A 20,875-nucleotide genomic window follows, 5' to 3' on the forward strand; every position below is an offset into this window, starting at 1 on the left:
CAAATAGAAAGTAGATTTATAAAGCCAGAGATAAGATGACCTTGGCATGTAAACATGAACAGCCTCCCTACAATTATTTTCTACCACAGAGCCTTTGGGAAATAACTCGTGGGGACTTAACTCCCTCTGTGAACCTGCCTGGATTGTTTCACTGAAGTAAAGGCTGCACCCATATTTATTTTATTTATTTATAGGATGCCGCTATTTCTTTCACACAATAGTGTGATAAATAGAGACATTGCTACTGCCACCTATTGGTGGAAAAGTAAAATTGAGTAAAAGGTGTAATGAAGCAACTCTAGGGGCTGGTCTACACTACGGGGGGAAATCGATCTTAGATACGCAACTTCAGCTACGTGAATAATGTAGCTGAAGTCGAATATCTAAGATCGGATTACTCACCCGTCCTCACCGGGCGGGATCGATGTCCGCGGCTACCCCTGTTGATTCCGGAACTCCGTTGGGGTTGGTGGAGTTCCGGAATCGATATAAGTGCACTCGGGGATCAATATATCGCGTCTAGATGAGATGCGATATCTCGATCCCCGAGCAATCGATTTTAACCCGCCGATATGGCGGGTAGTCTAGACGTAGCCTAGGAATTGCTAGTGCCGCCTATGAATGAGACTAAAGAATTGCAAATAGCTTTTCTCAATCTGCATTAGACATAAGAAGGACGCAGTGGAGGAAACAATTATAAGTGCATGTTGTACTGCTCATGTTAACTATTTTAACTTCAGAGGTTTGTGAAGATGATTTTATATGGGACTTTTTAAATATATGTGGCACTGAGACCAATGTATTAACATTAAAATTGGTCATCACAGACACCAAGCTAGGTTTAACCTAGCTATGTTAAGACAAATTGTAAAAGCTGCCCTCTAAGATTGTCTCTGCAGCTTTGAGACTGAAATCCCTGAATGATGCAAAATCATAGAATGCAGCAATCTAACCAGTCACTCCCTAGCTCAGTTAGCTATTTATCTGAGTAGGTAGGTGTTTACTCCTCTACAAGAAAAGAGCCGCCCCACAAAAAAATCTGGGTATCCTTGATAATCTTTTTAAATATGTTAATAATAGACTCATTAATAGATGCAAGATGAACTAGCCCAGCAGTGTAACTATTATATGTAAATATTCAATTAACATTCCCCCCCAACTGAATCCCCTCCAGAATCCAGGACCAGCGTTTCCAGCCCTACTCCTCACCCTTCTCCTTAGAACCAAAGGAGAAAAGATGTGCCTTACTGTTCATCTTGAAGCTAACAGACTTAAATTGTTAAGAATTGAGGCCTCAGTCCTCCATAGTGATCGACATCGGCCATGCTGTGCTTATGTGGAGTCAGAGTGAAAAGTCAGTGGAGGTGTAAGTGGGTGAAAAAGCCATAGAGTTGCCAGGTGTCCAGTTTTCGACCAGAACACCCAATTGAAAAAGGACCCTGATGACTCCAGTCAGGATTGCTGACCGAGCCATTAAAAGTCCAGTTGGCAGTGCAGCAAGGCTAAGGCAGACTCCCTACCTGGCTCTGTGCAGCTCCCTGGAAGCAGCCGGCTGTGCCTCCTCCTCCTAGGTGGAGTCGCAGCCACTGGGACTCTTGTGTGCTGCCCCCCGAGCGCCAGCTCTGCAGCTTCCATTGGCCGGGAACCGCACCCAATGGGAGTTGTGGGGGAAGCACCTATGGATGGGGGGCAGCACGCAGAGCCTGGCTGTGCCTCCACCTAAGAGCAAGAGGGACAGCTGGCCACTTCCCCGGAGCCACCCGAGGTAAGCGCTGCCTGGAGCCTGCACCCCAACCCCCTCCTCCAGCTTGGAACCCCCTCCTGCACTCCAAACCTCTCAGCCCCAGCCTGAAGCTCCCTCCTGCACCCTGTACTCCTCATCTCTGGCCCCACCCTGAAGCCTGAACTCCCAGCTGGAGCCCAAACCACCTCCTGCACCCCAACCCACTGCCCCAGCCCTGATCTCCCTCCCAAACCCCTCATCCTCAGCCCCACCGCAGAACCTGCACCTCCAGCCAGAGCCCTCACCCCCTCCTGCACACCAACTCCCCTGCTCCAGCCTGGTGTAAATGAGCTAGTGAATGAGGGTGGGGGAGAATGGAGTATGTGGGAGATAGGGCCTTGGAGAAGGGGTGGGGCCTCAGAGAAAGGGCAGGGGTGGGGCAAACATGTTCGGTTTTCTGCTATTAGAAAGTTGGCAACCTTAACAAGCCATCCAAATGATCACAATGCATGACTAGAGCACAAAGGAGGAAGCATTTTCCAAATGCCCCATTAGACATCTACGTCCTATTATTTGTACTCACAAAGTGATCAGTCTTCTAACATCATGTATGTAAATTAATCTGGGACTAAAAATTAAGACTTGGTTGAAGAGCCTCCTTTTTGAGTAGTTTGGATGAATGCAGCAAAACCTCTCCCTCTCCCCATTGACTATCTAATCCTTAGGGATTTGCCACTCCGTTCTCTCTGATTGTGATTGACCTTGTTCAGAAGTATAAGAGCTGGGCCTGTGCAGCAAGGAACACACACTGCAATCAGATAAGGGCAGGCCACCAGTTCTCCACAGGTATTGCATATAATAGCAGCCGCCACGTGGGTAGTGCTCTTCTGCACCCTCTATCTCATGAAAAGTTGCTTTACAGAAACAGCTTCGCCTTGTATCTTAGGGTTTGAGTGCTATGGCTACTGGCTCTGTGTGAAAGCAGCATAGGATTGGAAACACCATGTTAACCAGGCTCTTTTTAATCACCGAAGGCTAGTGAGAAAATGGCAGCATGGGGAATTACTGGGAGGAATTTCTGTGCTCTGTTAGCACAGAGCAGATGTGCGCTAGTATTAGCATGTGGTTGGGATGATGTCATGCTACTATCCTTAAATAGACATTATTGTCTCAAAGCATTGTCCTGGCAGTGCTTCACACACAGAGATGCACAAGGGAAACAAGTCAGTGTGCTTGGCATTTCAGATCCTTGACAATCGTCAGGACTTTTCTCAAGAAGAAAAACATGAGAAGCCTGAAATGTAAATATTAAACCCAGACAGTATAATCAACTCAAATCCTGGGCTGTCCTCAGTCTGCTGGCGGCGCTGTTGCTGTCATCACCCATGGAAGAGTGGGCCTGAGTATGTGGTTCTAAAACAAACTCCTTCCCGCTTTCCCTCGTGTCAAAAGTAGCTGGAAGGATGACCACATATCTAAGCAGCTTTTGACCTTTTGCAAGTACAGCAGGAATGAGTAAAGCCCAGCAGGATTCTGTAAGACAAGCCCACCAAAGGAACTTGAAGAGTCAAGATAATCTTCAATTCCTGCACTTCTTCATCTCCATGAGGCCTGGAGATGGCTGTTTAGGGACAGAAAGATAAGGCTGGAAGGTGCAGTAAGAAGAGCAGGAACAACTGTGTAGCAGAGTGGAAAAGGAGGGAGAAAATACAGCAAGGAAGCAAATAATCCAGCATGTGAAGATGATATCAAGATGGAGAATCTTCAGGAAGTATCTGAGTTAAAGAATTACTGAGCCTCCTCAGACAACCCTTATGTTAAATGTGTTAGTTAAGTAGCCTATCATGGAGGTTTTACCTGAAATCATCCGGCAATTAATAAATTAACATTTATGTGATGTTGCAATATGAAATTTTTCATATCTAATGTTAAGGCTGAAGGTGGCAGAAAAAAAATCTATAGAATGTTCCTGGTTTGTGGCAGAAATTTGTCTTTCTGCAACCCGATTTTTGGATAAACTTGGTAAGGAAATGGATGCTCCACCCGCTGTCTCTGTCTTTTATCACTTACAGTTTTAACTCTTCACCTGCTTGCTTATCTTCCTCTTTTCTCCACTCAGCTCTGGCATACCTCTTCCTCATGACACACTTTGTCCTTGTCCACACTAGAGAAGATGCATTGTAACTGAGCTGTCTCTTAAATCTGCTTTAACTTAACCCAACTTTAAAAGCTCAGTGAGTACGGGGCATAGAATAGATAAATCAATTTAGAAATTCATTCCATTTTCTGTTAACTTTATTTTTCCCATCTGCAAAACAGGCAAAAAAGACAACGATATGGAGCCTGATCCAAAGTCCCTTGAAGTTAGCGGAAGGTTCCTACTTCACAGGAGTGCTCCGAGGTTCATTTAACTAATCCTTGTAAAATATCTGAGATCTCAGCTAAAAGATGCTATTCCCAATTATGGTGGTAGAGCTGGTAACGTCACACTGTTTGAAAACAAAAATATCATTAGTATGCTGTGAAGAAAACATTCACTCCTGTGCTGTTTAACAATTACTTTTCATTGTCAGACTAGAGGAGCAAAGAAGCTGTTCTCTAAGAATCTGACTAAGGAACCCTTACGAAAAAGTCCTAGAGCATTAAGTGGGGAACCCTCCTTAAAATTCTAATTTGCCATGGTGCCTACAAAAACCCTGACATTGGCCAGGTTGTTGTGTACAGAAACTACTGTGCTGCCAGTCATGCTTATCACGAGTATTGTTTCCTTGGTCACCCCCATCAGTCTGTATCAATCTCTTGTCTTGTGTAAGCTCCTTGGGCAGGCACTGTCTTCTTGTGCTGTGTTTGTTCAAAGCTTTGCACATTAGGGTCCTGGCCTATGACTCGGGCTCCTAGGTGCTACAATAGCACAAATAATAATAAATAATAATAAAATCAGTGGCATTATTTAGAAATGTGATAGGGCTTTGTAGAAATTAATTTAAAAAATATATAGAGAGAATGATATCCCTGCTACACAATTCTAAAGACAGTTTATCATTACCACTAGTCAAGGGGGTGGGGAAATCATGTTTTCTAAATTTCCATTTTGAAGTTTTCAAAAAGAAAACATTTCAAAAACTTGCGGCTTTAAAAAACCAGAAGAATTACATTTCCCTATTTGTTAGCTCTCTTTCTTCTGCTCTTTTTCCATTTCCTCCCCCTTTTCCATTGTGCCACTGGACATGATGAGGGTAAAGGGGAAAAAAGTGAAAAGGGAGGCAAAAGGGGGAAAAATAAACCCTAAAAATGAAGATGAAAGTGAAACTGACTATAAACAAAAGGGAAACTGTTTTCGTTTTCCAGACTGATAGAAATACAAGAAAGAAACCAAAATCATAAGTGACATGAAAAATGGATTTTAAAAATCCTCTTCCTAATAAATTACAGTATTTATAGCCATAAACAAAGACGTGTGTGTTTTCAGTACAACATGCAGTGCTAGGTCCTCATCTGGGGCAAACTGTCTTAGCTTAGGAGAGCTAGGCCAGTTTGTGCCGGATGAAGAAATAGCCCCAATTTTTATGCTGACAATGTCCCTTCAAGTCCAGTGTAGCAGTGTACAGATAGAGATGTGTCTACTATTGATTTGACTCTATTTAGTTTTATTTTTAGAACATAGTTCTGTCATTTTTTCTTTAAAAATTAATGATAATGATATGATTGCCAGGTCAAATAAAAAAGAAAACCTGTGTCTATTTAAATATGTTGTGTGCATTTTGTTTTTTTATTCTGCCAATATTCAGTTTCACTCTTTTTCTTCCAAGCAAAGTTTAAGGCAATGGTACGGGGCTTACATTAGACAACAAATACAGATAAATATGGATTATCAAAGAGCCTCATAATTTAACTACAGAACAAGATCCACAAATATAGAATGCTAACAGTTGACATGCCTGACTGAATATTTCTAGCTGATAGGGAGGAATCGATTTAGAATTTGAGGGTAATAGAGAAGTTTGTGGTCACTAAGCTCTTTGGAGTCTCAGTTAATTCTTCTCTATGAGTAAGTGATATGAGAGAAGCCGCTCATCATTTTGCATGTTAGATGTGAATGAGCTACTCAGCTTTTCAGGAATCTAGCTCAAGAGGAAGATAAGAATGATAAAACTGTTACATGTTCAATGTGCTAAGAAACAGGTTGAGAGAACCCAGCAGTAATTTTAATAATTTGAGAAAACAAATTTTGAGAAATTAAAACTGGTGAGCATGATCACTAAGAGGCGGTATTAGAACCCATAAGTGTAAAAGAAGGCAGGAACATTCTAAACGAGATCCTGGATCATAGGACCTATTATTCTTGGAAGGCTTTTTGAGTGACTCACTGAGCTCTGGTGACCTTCTCTGGGTGTTCCTCCTTTTGTCTTTGAGGTCCTTTCACATCACTGGGTGGCATTTCTGGAGTACTTCTAAATTATTCCTCTGATTATAGCAGATAGAAATAGCCTTTATTTCCCCAGAAGGGAAAGTATTTGGGTTCCTCATTCACAGGCCATTGACTCATGCCTTGTAGCAGAAACCTTTTCTGGCATCCAAAGATGTGTTAAGTAGTAATTAAGCATTTTATAGCAATTAAAATTAACCAGCAAATATATATTTCCTTTGTGCACAAAATTGGCTTTAAGCATCAACTTTTTTCAATTCATATGTTACCAAACAGCAAACTCTGCAGATATGTTTGCACATATTCAGCATTTCCTTGGGCTTTATGTATTAGCAGCTTCTATCTATTTTTGCTCATGAAAAGAGTCCTTGTCAGATATACATTAGATGTCTGTATACTATTGCAAGAAGTATGGGGAATAAACAGGAAGAGCTAGAAATACTAGTGAATAATCACAACTAAGACATAGTTTGGATCACAGAGACTTGATGGGACAATACATATGATGGGAATATTGGTATAGAAGAGTACAGCTTGGTCAGGAAGGACAGACAGGGAAAAATGGAGGAGAGATTGCCTTGAACATCAAATATGTACACACTTGGACTGATGTTGAGAAGGAAATAGAAAACTGACTTGTTGAAAGTCGATGGGTAAAGATAAAAGGGGTAAAAACACAAGGGTGAGGTCATGGTAGGGGTCTACTAGAAACCATCTAACCAGAAAGAAGAGGCGGATGAACCCTTTTTTAAACAACTGACAAAATCCTCCAAAGAACAGGACTTGGTGGTGATGGGGGACTTCAACTACTCAGGCAACTGTTGGGAAAATAATTCAGCAGGGCACAGATTATCCAACATGTTCTTGGAATGCATCAGAGTCAACTTTTTTTTTATTTCAGAAGGTGGAGAAAGCAATGAGGGCAGATGCTGTTCTAGATTTGATTTTGACAAATAGGGAGGAACTGGCTGAGAATTTGAAAGTGAAAGGCCACTTGAGTGAAATGATGGGGTTCATCATTCTAAGGAATCGTAGGAGGGAAAACAGCAGAATAAAGATAATGGATTTCAAGAAGGCAGTCTTTAGCAAACTTAAGGAGTTGGTAGGTAAGTTCCCATGGGAAGCAACCTAAGGGAAAAAACAGTTCAAGAGAGTTGGCAGTTTTTCAAAGAGACATTATTAAGGGTAAAAGAGAAAACTATCTCACTGTGTCAGAAAAATAGGAAGTATGGCAAGAGACCACGCAGACTTAACCAGGCGATCTACAATAATCTGAAACTAAAAAAAAAAAAAAAAAAAAAAAAAAAAAAAAAAAAAAAAAAAAGGTACTACAAAAAGTGGCAACCAGATCAAATTATGAAAGATGAGTATTAAAAAAAAACAAACACAAGCATGTAGGGACAGAATTAGAAAGGCCAAGGCACAAAATGAGATTAAATCAGCTAGAGACATAAAGAATAACAAGCAAATGTTCTACAAATACATGAGAAGCAAGAGGAAGACCAAGGACAGCACAGGCCCATTACTCAATGAGAGGGGAAAGACAACAACAGAAAAAGTGGAATTGGTGAAAGTACAAAATGCCTTTTTCTTCTTTTCAGTTTTCACCAAAAAGTTAGTAGCAATCTGACAGCCGACACAGTGAATCCCAGTGAAAATGAAGTAGAATGAGAGCCTAAATTGGGAAAGAACAAGTTAAAAATTACTTGGACAAGTTAGATGGTCTTCAGGTCAGCAGGATCTGATGAAGTACATCATAGAATACTCAAGGAGCTGACTGAGGAAATCTCTGAGCTATTAGCGATTATCTTCGAAAAGTCATGGAAGACGGGAGAGATTCCAGAGGACTGGAAGAGGGCAAATACAGTGCCTACCTATAACAAGGGGAATAAGAACAACCAGGGGAACTACAGACCAGTTAGCTTAAATTCAGTACCAAGAAAGATAATGGAGCAAATTTTCAATCAATCAATTTACAAACACCTAGGAGATAATAAGGTGATAACCAACAGTCAACAAGGATATGTCAAGAACAAATCATGCCAAACCAAACTAATAGGTTTCTTTGACAGGGTAAGAAGCCTTGTGGATAGGGAGGAAGTTGTAGATGTGGTATATCTTGACTTTACTAAGGCTTTTGATACAGTCTCATGTGACGTTCTCATAAACAAACTAGGGAAATACGGATACAGATAGTATAAGATGGGTGCAGATCTGGTTGGAAACCCATCCTCAGAGAATAGTTATCAGTGGTTCATGGTCAAGTTGGAAGGGCATGTCAAGTGGGATCCCACAAGGATCAGTCCTAGGTCTGGTTCTGTTCAGTATATTCATAAATGATTTAGACAATGGCATAGAGAATACACTTATAAAATATAAAATTGGCAGATGACACCAAGTTGGGAGGGGTTGCAAGTACTTTGGAGGATAGGACTAAGATTCAAAACAATCTGGACAAGCTGGAGAAATAGTCTGAAGTAAACAGGAAGAAATTCAATAAGGACAAATGCAAAGTATTCCATTTAGGAAGGAACAATCAATTGCTCATACAAAGTGGGAATTGACTATCTAGGAAGGAGTAGTGTGGAAATGGATCTGGGATCACAAGCTAAATACGAGTCAACAGTGTACCAGTTTTGCAAAAAAAAAAGGAACATCATTCTGGGATGTCTCAGCAGGAATGTTGTAAGCAAGACACATGAAGTAAATTTTCCACTCTACTCCACACTGATAAGGCCTCAGCTGGAGTATTGTGTCCAGTTCTGGGTGCCACATTTCAGAAAAGATGTGGACAAATTGGAGAAAATCCAGAGGAGAGCAACAAAAATTATTAAAGGTCTAGAAAACATGGGCTATGAGGAAAGATTGAAAAAATTGGTTTTGTTTAGTCTTGAGAAGAGAAGACTGAGAGGGACATAAGAACAGTTTTCAAATACATCAATGAGAGAGGGTTTCAGGTTGGGGGAGGGAGGTTACCAGGGGGAAGGTGAAAAACAGTTCTCCTTAACCTCTGAGGATAGGACAAGAAACAATGGGTTTAAATTGCAGTTTGGACATTAGGAAAAATTTCCTGTCAGGGTAGTTAAACACTGGAACAAATTGCCTAGGGAAGTTGTGAAATCTCTGTCATTGGAGGTGTCTCTCTCCCAAATGTTGGGTTGACATACCCAAAGAGGTATATGGGAGAGGGCCATGATAGATCTTGGAGATCTTCATCCCTCGGGGTGGGAAGCTGTGACAGACAGTCTTTCCCTGTAAATTTGTGCTCCTAGTGGAGATAATAAGCTATGACAGGCCTCCTTGAGAAATCTCCATCCTTCTAGGATGAGTGGGTCCACGAGATGTCACTTATCTCAGGTTCTTTGCTCTTGGAAGTGGCGGGAGGCAATTGAGTCCTGGAAAGCCAGGACTGTAGAAAACTCTTCTCCTGGAAGTTCAGAAAACAGAATGTTTGTTTCCTGTAGTGGAACAAAAGTAAATAATTCACCCTTAGATAATGTAGCGATCAATCCTTTTCTGGGTACCTTGAAAATATTAGAAAGTAAGATATTCTTTTCTGTTCTCATCGAGAAGATCAAAGGCCCCTAAATGCTGTCTTCCTCATGACATTAAAAAAATACATTGAAAAGTCACAGAACAATTAGGCATCCCATTAGCTAACTATTGCAAACATTCCATATCCACCAAGAGCTAGGATTTGATTATCATCCTGATTTTTTCATGACATTGAGGTTAATATATTTGAAACAATTATACCTCCCCCACACCAAGCTTCTTGAGATTCAAAATACTGTGCATGTCATACATCTGCACGCACTTGTTCCTTTGCAAGATCTGAAAAGGATGAGCAACAGTATTGTTATGAGTCAGTTTGCTCCCAGAACTTGCATCCATTGCAGTACAGAGGTAATAGCTATGCTAATTCAATCCCATGAGCTTTTGATTTCAGCCACTAATATGAGTAGTTCAAATTATGCCAGTTGCACTGTATTTAGTTTTAGGCAATTAATTATTCTTATTGTGGGTTTCAGTTGTTGGGAGATGCTTAACCAGAATGGCACTCACCCACACAAATTTCCTTTGACAGTTTCATTTGTGTCCCTCGATTCATAACTCTGCTCCCTCTCCATTTTTGAAAGCTGTTAAACTGGCTGTCATTATTAATCAGGAATCAGAATACAAATTGGTTTTGATAGCTTCAGATTTGCAACATCGTAATTCACTTGTTTCTAAAGTGAAGAACATGTACAGGGGGAATGCACTTACCCAGTTCCATCGCGCTGAAATGGACATTTGGTGAAGGCCAAATCCTCAGACGATGCAAATTAGCTTAACTCCATTAAAGTCAACAAGACTGATGAAGCTATGCAACTTTACACTAGCTAAGTATCTGTCCCTTAATTGCGAGCTGATGACCAGACATGGACATCTTCCAGCTGCAGCAGGAAAATGGCGAGTGTCCCCGCTTACCCTTCAGGAAGCAGTTCATGACTTTTAAAAGTGCTTGCTGGATTAACACTATACACACTCCAAAAAGGTCCATGTCCATCTGTGCATCATAATATATTTTAGGTTGTCTAATAGTCTATCCATAGGAGAGATCAAATTCCATTTTAATTTCATTTCTCCTATGTAGAGGTCTGATAGACTCTTATACCATATGATCAGGGCCTTGTGAACTCCATGGCAAAATCTAAAGCAACAACACCCACATTTTCATACTAAAATTAATTTATTCTCTCATCAGTAAAGACTCTTCATTTCCATCTCTTTATTGAAATGAATGGAGCATTTCATATCTCTCTGACCTATTGTGGCAGATTGTCTGCATACTGGCACAGTTGTGCCTCAGCTGGTTCACATTTTCATGATTGTCTTTGTAATTGTAAGGGCTAGGAACATATCAAGTGATACTTGAGATTCTGGAGCACAGTTCTGCAGCAGAGGGGCAATTCTGTGGCCAAGGAATCATGGAATACATTGGACTTGTGACCTCATTATCCTAGTAGCTCTGGTGTTTCCCTGTGGGGATGAATGGAGCCCTGAGTGAAATCCTGGCCCAGTGAAATCAATGGGAGCTTTGACTTCATTGTGGCCAGAAGACAGTCCCCTTTTCATGCTCCTCTCAGGATGACTTTCACCCCAAACCTTTCCCTCCAGACCATTTTGGGTGTGGAGGGAAGGGCAGCCAGCAACAAGACTACTTCTAGAGCACTTCACAAAACCTCTGGTACGGTACAAAATAAATAAGAAACTAACATAACAACTGTGTTAATAAGAAGCCAGTTTAAGAAAGGGAATTTTGGGATTAGATAAGCAAGTACACATGATTGAAGCTAGCTGAATGTCCAAAGGTGAAACAAACTCCAGCACTAAGGGCAGACATGCTAAAATCTTAGCGTTAACATTCAGGATCAACTCTGAGAGCAGCTGAGCAAAGAAGAAAGCCTGTTGCCATGGGTCTGTTACACTCGTTTGTTTGAACTTGCTGCTAGAAAGATGCCTGACTGATAGACCTAGAAATCTAAGTTTATCTACAAAACAGGTGTAGCACTGGCAATGGACGGTCAAGATTCCTCTGCAATAGGCAAAGTTCTGCCCCCAGGTACCCTCAAGCAATCTGGAGTGTGTGCAGATGGGCCATGTCATCTATGGAGGTCCCAGAAGGAAGATGGTCTGAGTCAGGCCTTCCAAGGAGCGTATGCTGCAGTGGTACTTCTGCTCCACACATCATGCCTGGCCAGTTCCATGGACCAGACAATATGCCTGCCTCATCGTGTCCCTTTGAGATGACTAATGCCGCTGGGAGCGTTAGAGGCGAGCAGACACTATGATCCCCAAGGAGATTATAACCAGCCAAATAGACTATGTTTGGGCTGAGGAATAAAGCTCCTTGCCTCCTCCCACACAGGAAATCTGCACAATGTGGCTGTCATAAACAGGTAAGAAAAGTTAATAGCACAGAAGTACTTTATATCTCTTTGACTATACAGGGTTAACAAGTTCAGTAGGCCTGGCTGTCACCTGACCGTGAGAACCAATCAGGGGACAGGATACTTTCAAAATCTTGAGGGAGGGAATTTTTCTGTGTGTGCTGTTAGTTTTGGTTGTTGTTCACTCTGGGGCTCGGAGGAACCAGATGCGCAACCAGGTTCTCTCCAATCTCCTTGATACAGGTTCTTATAGATTCCAAATAGTAAGTACTAGGTAGATGGCGAGTTAGCTCTTATGTTAGTTTTCTTTATTGCAAATGTGCATTTGGCTGGAAGGAGTTTAATTGTGAATTTGGCTGGAAGAAGTTTAATTGTGTATTTGGCCGAAAGGAGCTCAAATTTGTATTTTTGCTGAAGGATTTTAATTTGTACTTGAATACTTAGGCTGGGAGGGTATTCCAGGTCTATAGCTAAAAACCCTGTACCTATTCCATTTTAAATTTACAAAGATAATTTTACTGTTTTTCTCTCTTTAATAAAAGTTTCTTGTTTAAGAACCTGATTGTTTTTTTATTCTGGTGAACCCCAGAGGACTGGGTCTGGATTCACCAGGGAACTGGTGGGGAGAAAGGAGGGAAGGGGGAGAGAAAGGCAAATTTCTCTTTGTGTTAGGATTACTTTCTCTCTCAGGAAGGGTCTGGGAAGGGGAAGAGAAGGAGGGGGGAAGGTGTATTTCCTCTCTGTTTTGTGATTCAAGGAGTTTGAATCACAGTAATCTCCAGGGTACCCAGGGAGGGGAAGCCTGGGAGAGGCAACAGTGGGGAAGGGTTTACTTTTCCTTATGGTAAGATCCAGAGGTTCTGGGTCTTGGGGGTTCAGGCAAGGTTTGTGGGGGGACCAGAGTGTACCAGGCACTGGAATTCCTGGTTGGTGGCAGCACTACAGGTTCTAAGCTGGTAATTAAGCTTAGAGGAATTCATGCTGGTACACCATCTTTTGGACGCTAAGGTTCAGAGTGGGGAATTGTACCATGACAGTGGCCCACTATGCTCTCAATATGGCAAAACTCTCCTGCAAAGAGACCACCGTTAAGAGTAAAAGGAGAATTTAGTCCACTGAAGCCTTGGATTCTTTGCAGAACCACCAACTAAGATGCCAATTGGACTAACTGTGGAAGCGAGGAGGGCTTTCTGTGCATGCACATGTAGTAAACACCCTCTTGGCTGACACAAAGGATCATTACAGCTAAAAGCATGAGATACTGCTGCTAGAGCTAAAGAACCATAACTCAGGTGTGGGGCTTATAACATGTCATATCCTATGTGAATTGGCACAGAGGCGGGCCTGGAACACATCTCCTTACCAGTGGGTTACACATGTTCATGTATCTTTCAACTGAGAATCTCATTGAATTTAGGCCACCAAACATCCTTGTGACGATGAAACACAAGGTGGGTGAGGTAATATCTTTTACTGAACTGACTTCTGCTAGTAAGAGAGGCACACTTTCAACAAGCTCTCTCGTCAACAGATGTTGGTCCAATAAAAAATATTACCTCACCCATCTTGATGCTCTAATATCCTGGGACCAACACAGCTATAACAACACTGCATACAACAGCTGTGATGATAATTCAGTCAGGACTGACCTGGGCTGGATTTGAACCAGAAGCAGTCTACAGGTATAGTTATAATTAACTTCTGAGCCATAGATGGTCCTCTAGCTCTAGCAACTGAAAGACCTCATGTCCCAAGATTCTGCATTTTCCCCATCCCCTCAGATTCATCCACCAAATTTTAGGGACAGGGACATGCAAATGTTACCCGGGGTTATCAGAACCTCAACAGTGGTAACTTAACTATTTCACTCCAGGCGATGTCAGGAATAAATCAATGGGAACACAGCAATTCTGGCAGATCAAGGATTAAATGCAAATAAGCGGGCTCTTGTGCTCTAACACTGCAGTTTATTAGGGTGTCTCTACACTACGGGATTATTCCGATTTTACATAAACCGGTTTTGTAAAACAGATTGTATAAAGTCAAGTGCACGCGGCCACACTAAGCACATTAATTCGGCGGTGTGCATCCATGTACCGAGGCTAGCGTCGATTTCCGGAGCGTTGCACTGTCAGCAGGAATGTTTAAGCAGACACATGAAGTAAATTTCCCACTCTACTCCCACTGATAAGGCCTCAGCTGGAGTATTGTGTCCAAGTTTCGGGTGCCAACATTTCAGAAAAGATGGACAAATGGAGAATCCACGAAGCAACAAAAATTAATTAAAGGTCAGAAAACATGGCTATGAGGACAAGATTGAAAAAATTGGTTTTGTTAGTCTGAGAAAGAGAAGACTGAGAGGGACATAAGAACATTTTCAAAATACATCAATGAGAGAGGGTTTCAGGTTGGGGGAGGAGGTACCTGTGCCAGGGAAGAGTGACAACACCAGTTCTCCCTTAACCTCGAGGATAGGATCAATGCAAACAATGGTTTAATTGCAAGTTGGACATTAGGAAAAATTTCCTGTCAGGGTAGTTTAAAACACTGAACAAATTGCCTAGGGATTTGCATCTTGTCATTGGAGTGTCTCTCTCCCCAAATGTTGGGTTGACATACCCAAAGAGGTATATGGGAGAGGCATGATAGATCTTGGAGATCTCATCCCTCGGGTGGGAAGCTGTTGACTAGACAGTCCTTCCCTGTATAATTTCGTGCTCCTAGTGGAGATAATAAACTATGACAGGCCTCCTGAGAAATCTCATCCTTGCTAGGATGAGTGGGTCCACGAGATGTCACTTATCTAGGTTCTTTGCTCTTGGAGTGGCGGAGGACCAATGAGTACTGGAAAGCCAGGACTGTAGACTCTTCTCCTGGAAGTTATCAAAACAGAATGTTTGTTTCCCTGTAAACGTGGAACAAAGTAATATTCACCTAGAATAATATAGTAGCGTCATCCTTTCAATGGGAATACTCAACTTGAAAATATTAGAAAAGTAGATATATTTTCTTGTTTCAATCGAGAAGATCAAAAAGCCCCTAATGCTAGTTTCACTCATGACATTAAAAAAATAATATGAACAAAGTCACAGAACCATATACGGATCCATTAGCTAACTAATTCAAACTTCCAATAATCCACCAGCGGAAGCTAAGCGATTTGATTATCATAGCTGATTTTTTTTCATGACAATTGGAGGTTAAATATATTTGTAACAATTATACCTCCCCACCACCAAGCTTCAGATTCACAAATAACTGTGCAGTCATACATCTCGACACGCACTTATTGTTCCTATTGCGAAGTATCTGAGAGCAGCCAACAGCTATGTTTATGAAGCTCAGTTTTTGCTCCAGAACTTGACCATCCATTGCAAGTACACAGAGGTAATGCTAATGCTTAATCAAAATCCAATGAGCTTTTGATTTCAGCCACTAATATGAGTAGTTCAAAATATGCCGATATGCACTGTCATTCCTAGTTTTAGGCGCAATTAATGTATCTTATAGTGGGTTTCAGATTGTTGGGAATGCTTAACTCAGAATGGCACCTACACACACAAATTTTCCTCTTGACATATTACATTTGTGCCCTCGCTTCAAACACTGCTCCCTCTCTCATCTTTGCAACAAGCCTGAGTTAAAACCTGATCTGCTCCATATACCTTATATCATACATGACGAATCAGAATACAAAATGGTTTTGATAGCACTCACCAAAGATTTTGCACAATCCAGGGGATCAATAATCACTTGTTTCTAACGTGAAATTACACATGTATCATGGCAATGCACTTACCCAACACACCGTTGCATATCAGCGCTGAAATAGGACAATTGGGCTCGCAAGCCGCCCCAAATCCTCACGACGATGCAACATTAGCCTTACAACTCGCATTAAAGCATCACAAGACAGATGAAGCATATAGCTAACATCTATCCCAAATAGCCTAAGATTATCATGTCCCTTAAATTGTCGAGAGCTGATCGACCCACCAGACATGGAGGCATCTATCCAGCTGCAGCATGGACAAAATGGCGAGTCGTCCACCGCTACCATCAGGCTGATACCGCCAGTTCATCGCCACTTTTAAAAAGGCTCGCTGGATTTAAACATCATAACCAGCACTTCAAAAAAGGCATCCAAGTCCATCTGTGCATCATAATATAACTTTAGGCTCTCGTCTACATAGTCTAATCCATAGGAAGAGGATCAAATCCTTTAATTTATATCTCCTAATGTAGATGGTCGTGATAGACTCTATAATTAACTAGTCGCACAAAGGGCCTGGTGGACTGCCATGGACCATATTTTAAAGCACACACGGACACCCACATTCTTCATTAAAAAATTACATGTTGTTATCTCTCTCATCAGCAAAGACCACTTGCATTTCCCACTCCTTTTATGAAACCTGAAATGGAGCATGTCATACTCTCTGACCTATTGTTGGCATTGTCGGCAATGACACTGCACAGTATGTGCTCATTCAGCTGGTTACTTTGTCATCGACTGTCTTTGTATGTTAGCGCGCTACTCAGAACATACAAGTGAGTACTGTGAAGATTCTGCGAAGCACCAGTTCGGCAGCTAGAGGGGCAATTCTGTGCCAAGGAATCAGTGAATTAGCATTGACGTGTGACCCGATATCTAAGTACTCTGGTGTCTTCCGCTGTGGGCGTGATGGAGCCCTGAGTGAATCCTGCCCAGTCGAATAAAGGGGAGGAGCTTTGACTTCATTGTGGCCAGAAGACAGTCACCCTTTTCATTGCTCCTCTCTATGGATGACTTTCACGCCAAACCCTTTCCCTCAACAACAATTTTGGTATGGAGGAAAGGGCAGCCAGCCAAGACTCACTCTAGAGCACTCAACAAAACTCTGGTACGGTACAAAATAAATAAGCAAACTTAACATACCACAACTGTGTTAATAAGAAAGCCAGTTTAAGAAGGGAATTTTGCGGAATCAGAATATAAGCATTATGATAACTTTACATGATTGAAGCAAGCTTGATGGTCCAAGGTGAAACAAACCTTCACAGACACTAAGTGGCAACATGCTAAATATCTTAGCGGTTACAATTCAGAGGATCCTCTTTGAGAGCAGCTGAGCAATTAGAAGAAAGTCCTGTTGCATGGGTCTTTACACCGTTTGTTATGAACTCTGCTGCTAGAAGATGCCTGACTGGATAGATCTATGACAATTCAATGGTTTATATATCAAAAACAGGTGTAATGCACTGGCAATGGAGAACCGTCAAGGATTCCTTTTCTGGCATCCAAAGATAGTCTTCAAGTAGTATTAAGCATTTAATAAGCAATATAAAAATTAACCAGCAATATATATTTCCTTTGTGCACAAAATTGGTTTAAGCATCAAACTTTTTTCAATTCATATGTTACAAACGCAAAACTCTGCAGATATGTTTGCACATATTCAGCATTTCCTTGGGCTTTATGTATAGGCAGCTTCTATCTATTTTTGCTCATGAAAAGAGTCCTTGTCAGATATACATTAGATGTCTGTATACTATTGCAGAAGTATGGGGAATAAACAGGAAGAAGCTAGAAATACTAGTGAATAATCACAACTAAGACTAGTTTGGATCACAGAGACTTGATGGGACAATTCATATGATGGGAATATTGGTATAGAAGAGTACAGCTTGGTCAGGAAGGACAGACAGGGAAAAATGGAGGAGAGAGTTGCCTTGAACATCCAAATATGTACACACTTGGGACTGATGTTGAGAAGGAAATAGAAAACTGACTTGTTGAATAGTCGAGTGGTAAAGATAAAGGGGTAAAAAAAACAAGGGTGGGTCATGGTAGGGGTCTACTAGAAACCATCTAACCAGAAAGAAGAGGCGGATGAACCTTTTTTAAACACTGACAAATCCTGCGAACAGGACTTGGTGGTGATGGGGATTCAACTACTCAGGCAACTGTTGGGAAAATAATTCAGCAGGGCACAAGATTATCCAACATGTTCTTGGAATGCATCAGAGTCAACTTTTTTTTATTCCAGAAGGGGAGAAAGCAATGAGGCAGATGCTGTTCTAGATTTGATTTTGACAAATAGGGAGGAAACTGGCTGAGAATTTGAAAGTGAAAGGCCACTTGAGTGAAATGATGGGGTTCTCATTCTAAGGAATCGTAGGAGGGAAACAGCAGAATAAAGATAATGGATTTCAAGAAGGCAGTCTTAGCAAACTTAAGGAGTTGGTAGGTAAGTTCCCATGGGAAGCAACCTAGGGAAAAAAACAGTTCAAGAGAGTTGGCAGTTTTTCAAGAACATTATTAAGGGTAAAAGAGAAAACTATCTCACTGTGTCAGAAATTAGGAAGTATGGCAAGAGACCACGCAGACTTACCAGGCGATCTACAATAATCTGAAACTAAAAAAAAAAAAAAAAAAAAAAAAAAAAAAAAAAAAGGTACTACAAAAAGTGGCAACCAGATCAAATATGAAAGATGAGTATTAAAAAAAACAAACACAGCATGTAGGGACAGAATTAGAAAGGCCAAGGCACAAAATGAAGTAAATCAGCTAGAGACATAAAGAATAACAAGCAATGTGCTACAAATACATGAGAAGCAAGAGGAAGACAAGGACAGCACAGCCATTACTCAATGAGAGGGGAAAGACAACAACAGAAAAAGTGGATATGGTGAACAGTACAAATGCCTTTTTCTTCTTTCAGTTTTCACCAAAAGTTAGTAGCATCTGACAGCCGACACAGTGAATCCCAGTGAAATGAAGTAGAATGAGAGCTCAATTGGAAAGAAAAAGTTAAAAATTACTTGGACAAGTTAGATGGTCTTCAGTTAGCAGGATCTGATGAAGTAACTCATAGAATACTCAAGGAGCGACTGAGGAAATCTCTGAGCTATTGCGATTATCTTCGAAAAGTATGGAAGAGCGGGAGAGATTCCAGAGGACTGGAAGAGGGCAATACAGTGCCTACCTATAACAAGGGATAAGAACAACCAGGGAACTACAGACCAGTTAGCTTAAATTCAAGTACCAAGAAAGATAATGGGACAAATTTTCAATCAATCAATTTACAACACCTAGGAGTATAAGGTGATAACCAACAGTCAACAGGATATGTCAAAAAAATCATGCCAAACCAAACTAATAGGTTTCTTTGACAGGGTAAGAAGCCTTGTGATAGGGAGGAAGTTGTAGATGTGGTAATTCTTGACTTTACTAAGGCTTTGGATACAAGTCTCATGTGACGTTCTCATAACAAACTAGGGAAATACGGATACAGATAGTATACGATGGTGCAGATCTGGTTGGGAAACCCATCCTCAGAGAATAGTTATCAGTGGTTCATTGGCAAGTTGGAAGGGCAATCGTCAATGTGGGATCCACAAGGGATCACGTCCTAGGTCTGGTTCTGTTCAGTATAATTCATAAATGATTTAGACAATGGCATAGAGAATACACTTATAAAATATAAAATTGGCAGATGACACCAAGTGGGAGGGGTTGCAAAGTACTTTGGAGATAGGACTAAGATTCAAAAATCTGGACAAGCTGGAGAAATAGTCTGAAGTAACAGGAAGAAATCAATAAGGAAAATGCAAAGTATTCCATTTAGGAAGGAACATCAATTGCTCATACAAAGTGGGAATTAACTATCTAGGAAAGGAGTGATGTGTGAAATGGATCTGGATCAACAAGCTAAATACGAGTCAACAGTGTACAAGTTTTTGCAAAAAAAAAAGGAACATCATTCTGGGATGTCTCAGCAGGATGTTTGTAGCAAGACACCATGAAGTAAATTTTTCCACTCTACTCACACTGATAAGGCCTCAGCTGGAGTATGTGTCCAGTTCTGGGTGCCACATTTCAGAAAGATGTTGGACAAATTGGGAGAAATCCAGAGGAGAGCAACAAAAATTATTAAAGGTCTAGAAAACATGGCTATGAGGAAAGATTGAAAAAATTGTTTTTTGTTAGTCTTGAGAAGAGAAGACTGAGAGGGACATAAGAACAGTTTTCAAATACATCAATGAGAGAGGGTTTCAGGTTGGAGGGAGGATACCAGGGGGAAGAGTGAAAAAACAGTTCTCCTTAACCTTGAGGATAGGACAAGAAACAATGGTTTAAATTGCAGTTTGGACATTAGGAAAAATTTCCTGTCAGGTAGTTAAACACTGGAACAAATTGCCTAGGAGTTGTGAACTCTGTCATGTGGAGGTGTCTCTCTCCCAAATTTGGGTTGACATACCCAAAGAGGTATATGGGAGAGGGCCATGATAGATCTTGGAGATCTTCATCCTCGGGTGGGAAGCTGTGACAGACAGTCTTCCCTGTAATTTGTGCTCCTAGTGGAGATAATAGCTATGACAGGCCTCCTGAGAAATCTCCATCCTTCTAAATGAAGTGGGTCACGAGATGTAACTTATCTCAGGTTCTTTGCTCTTGGAGTGGCGGGAGGCAATTGATGCCTGGAAAGCCAGGACTGGTAGAAACTCTTCTCCTGGAAGTTCAGAAAACAGAATGTTTGTTTCCTGTAGTGGAACAAAGTAAATATTCACCTTAGATAATGTAGCGATCAATCCTTTTCTGGGTACTTTGAAAATATTAGAAAGTAAGATATTCTTTTCTGTCTCATCGAGAAGATCAAAGGCCCTAATGCTGTCTTCTCATGACATTAAAAAATACATATGAACAAGTCACAGAACAATTAGGCATCCCATTAGCTAACTATTGCAACATTCCATATTCACCAAGAGCTAGGATTTGAATTCTATACCCTGATTTTTTTCATGACATTG

This window comes from Chelonoidis abingdonii, chromosome 2, assembly GCF_003597395.2.
Source record: "Chelonoidis abingdonii isolate Lonesome George chromosome 2, CheloAbing_2.0, whole genome shotgun sequence".
Lineage (NCBI taxonomy): Eukaryota > Metazoa > Chordata > Testudines > Testudinidae > Chelonoidis > Chelonoidis abingdonii.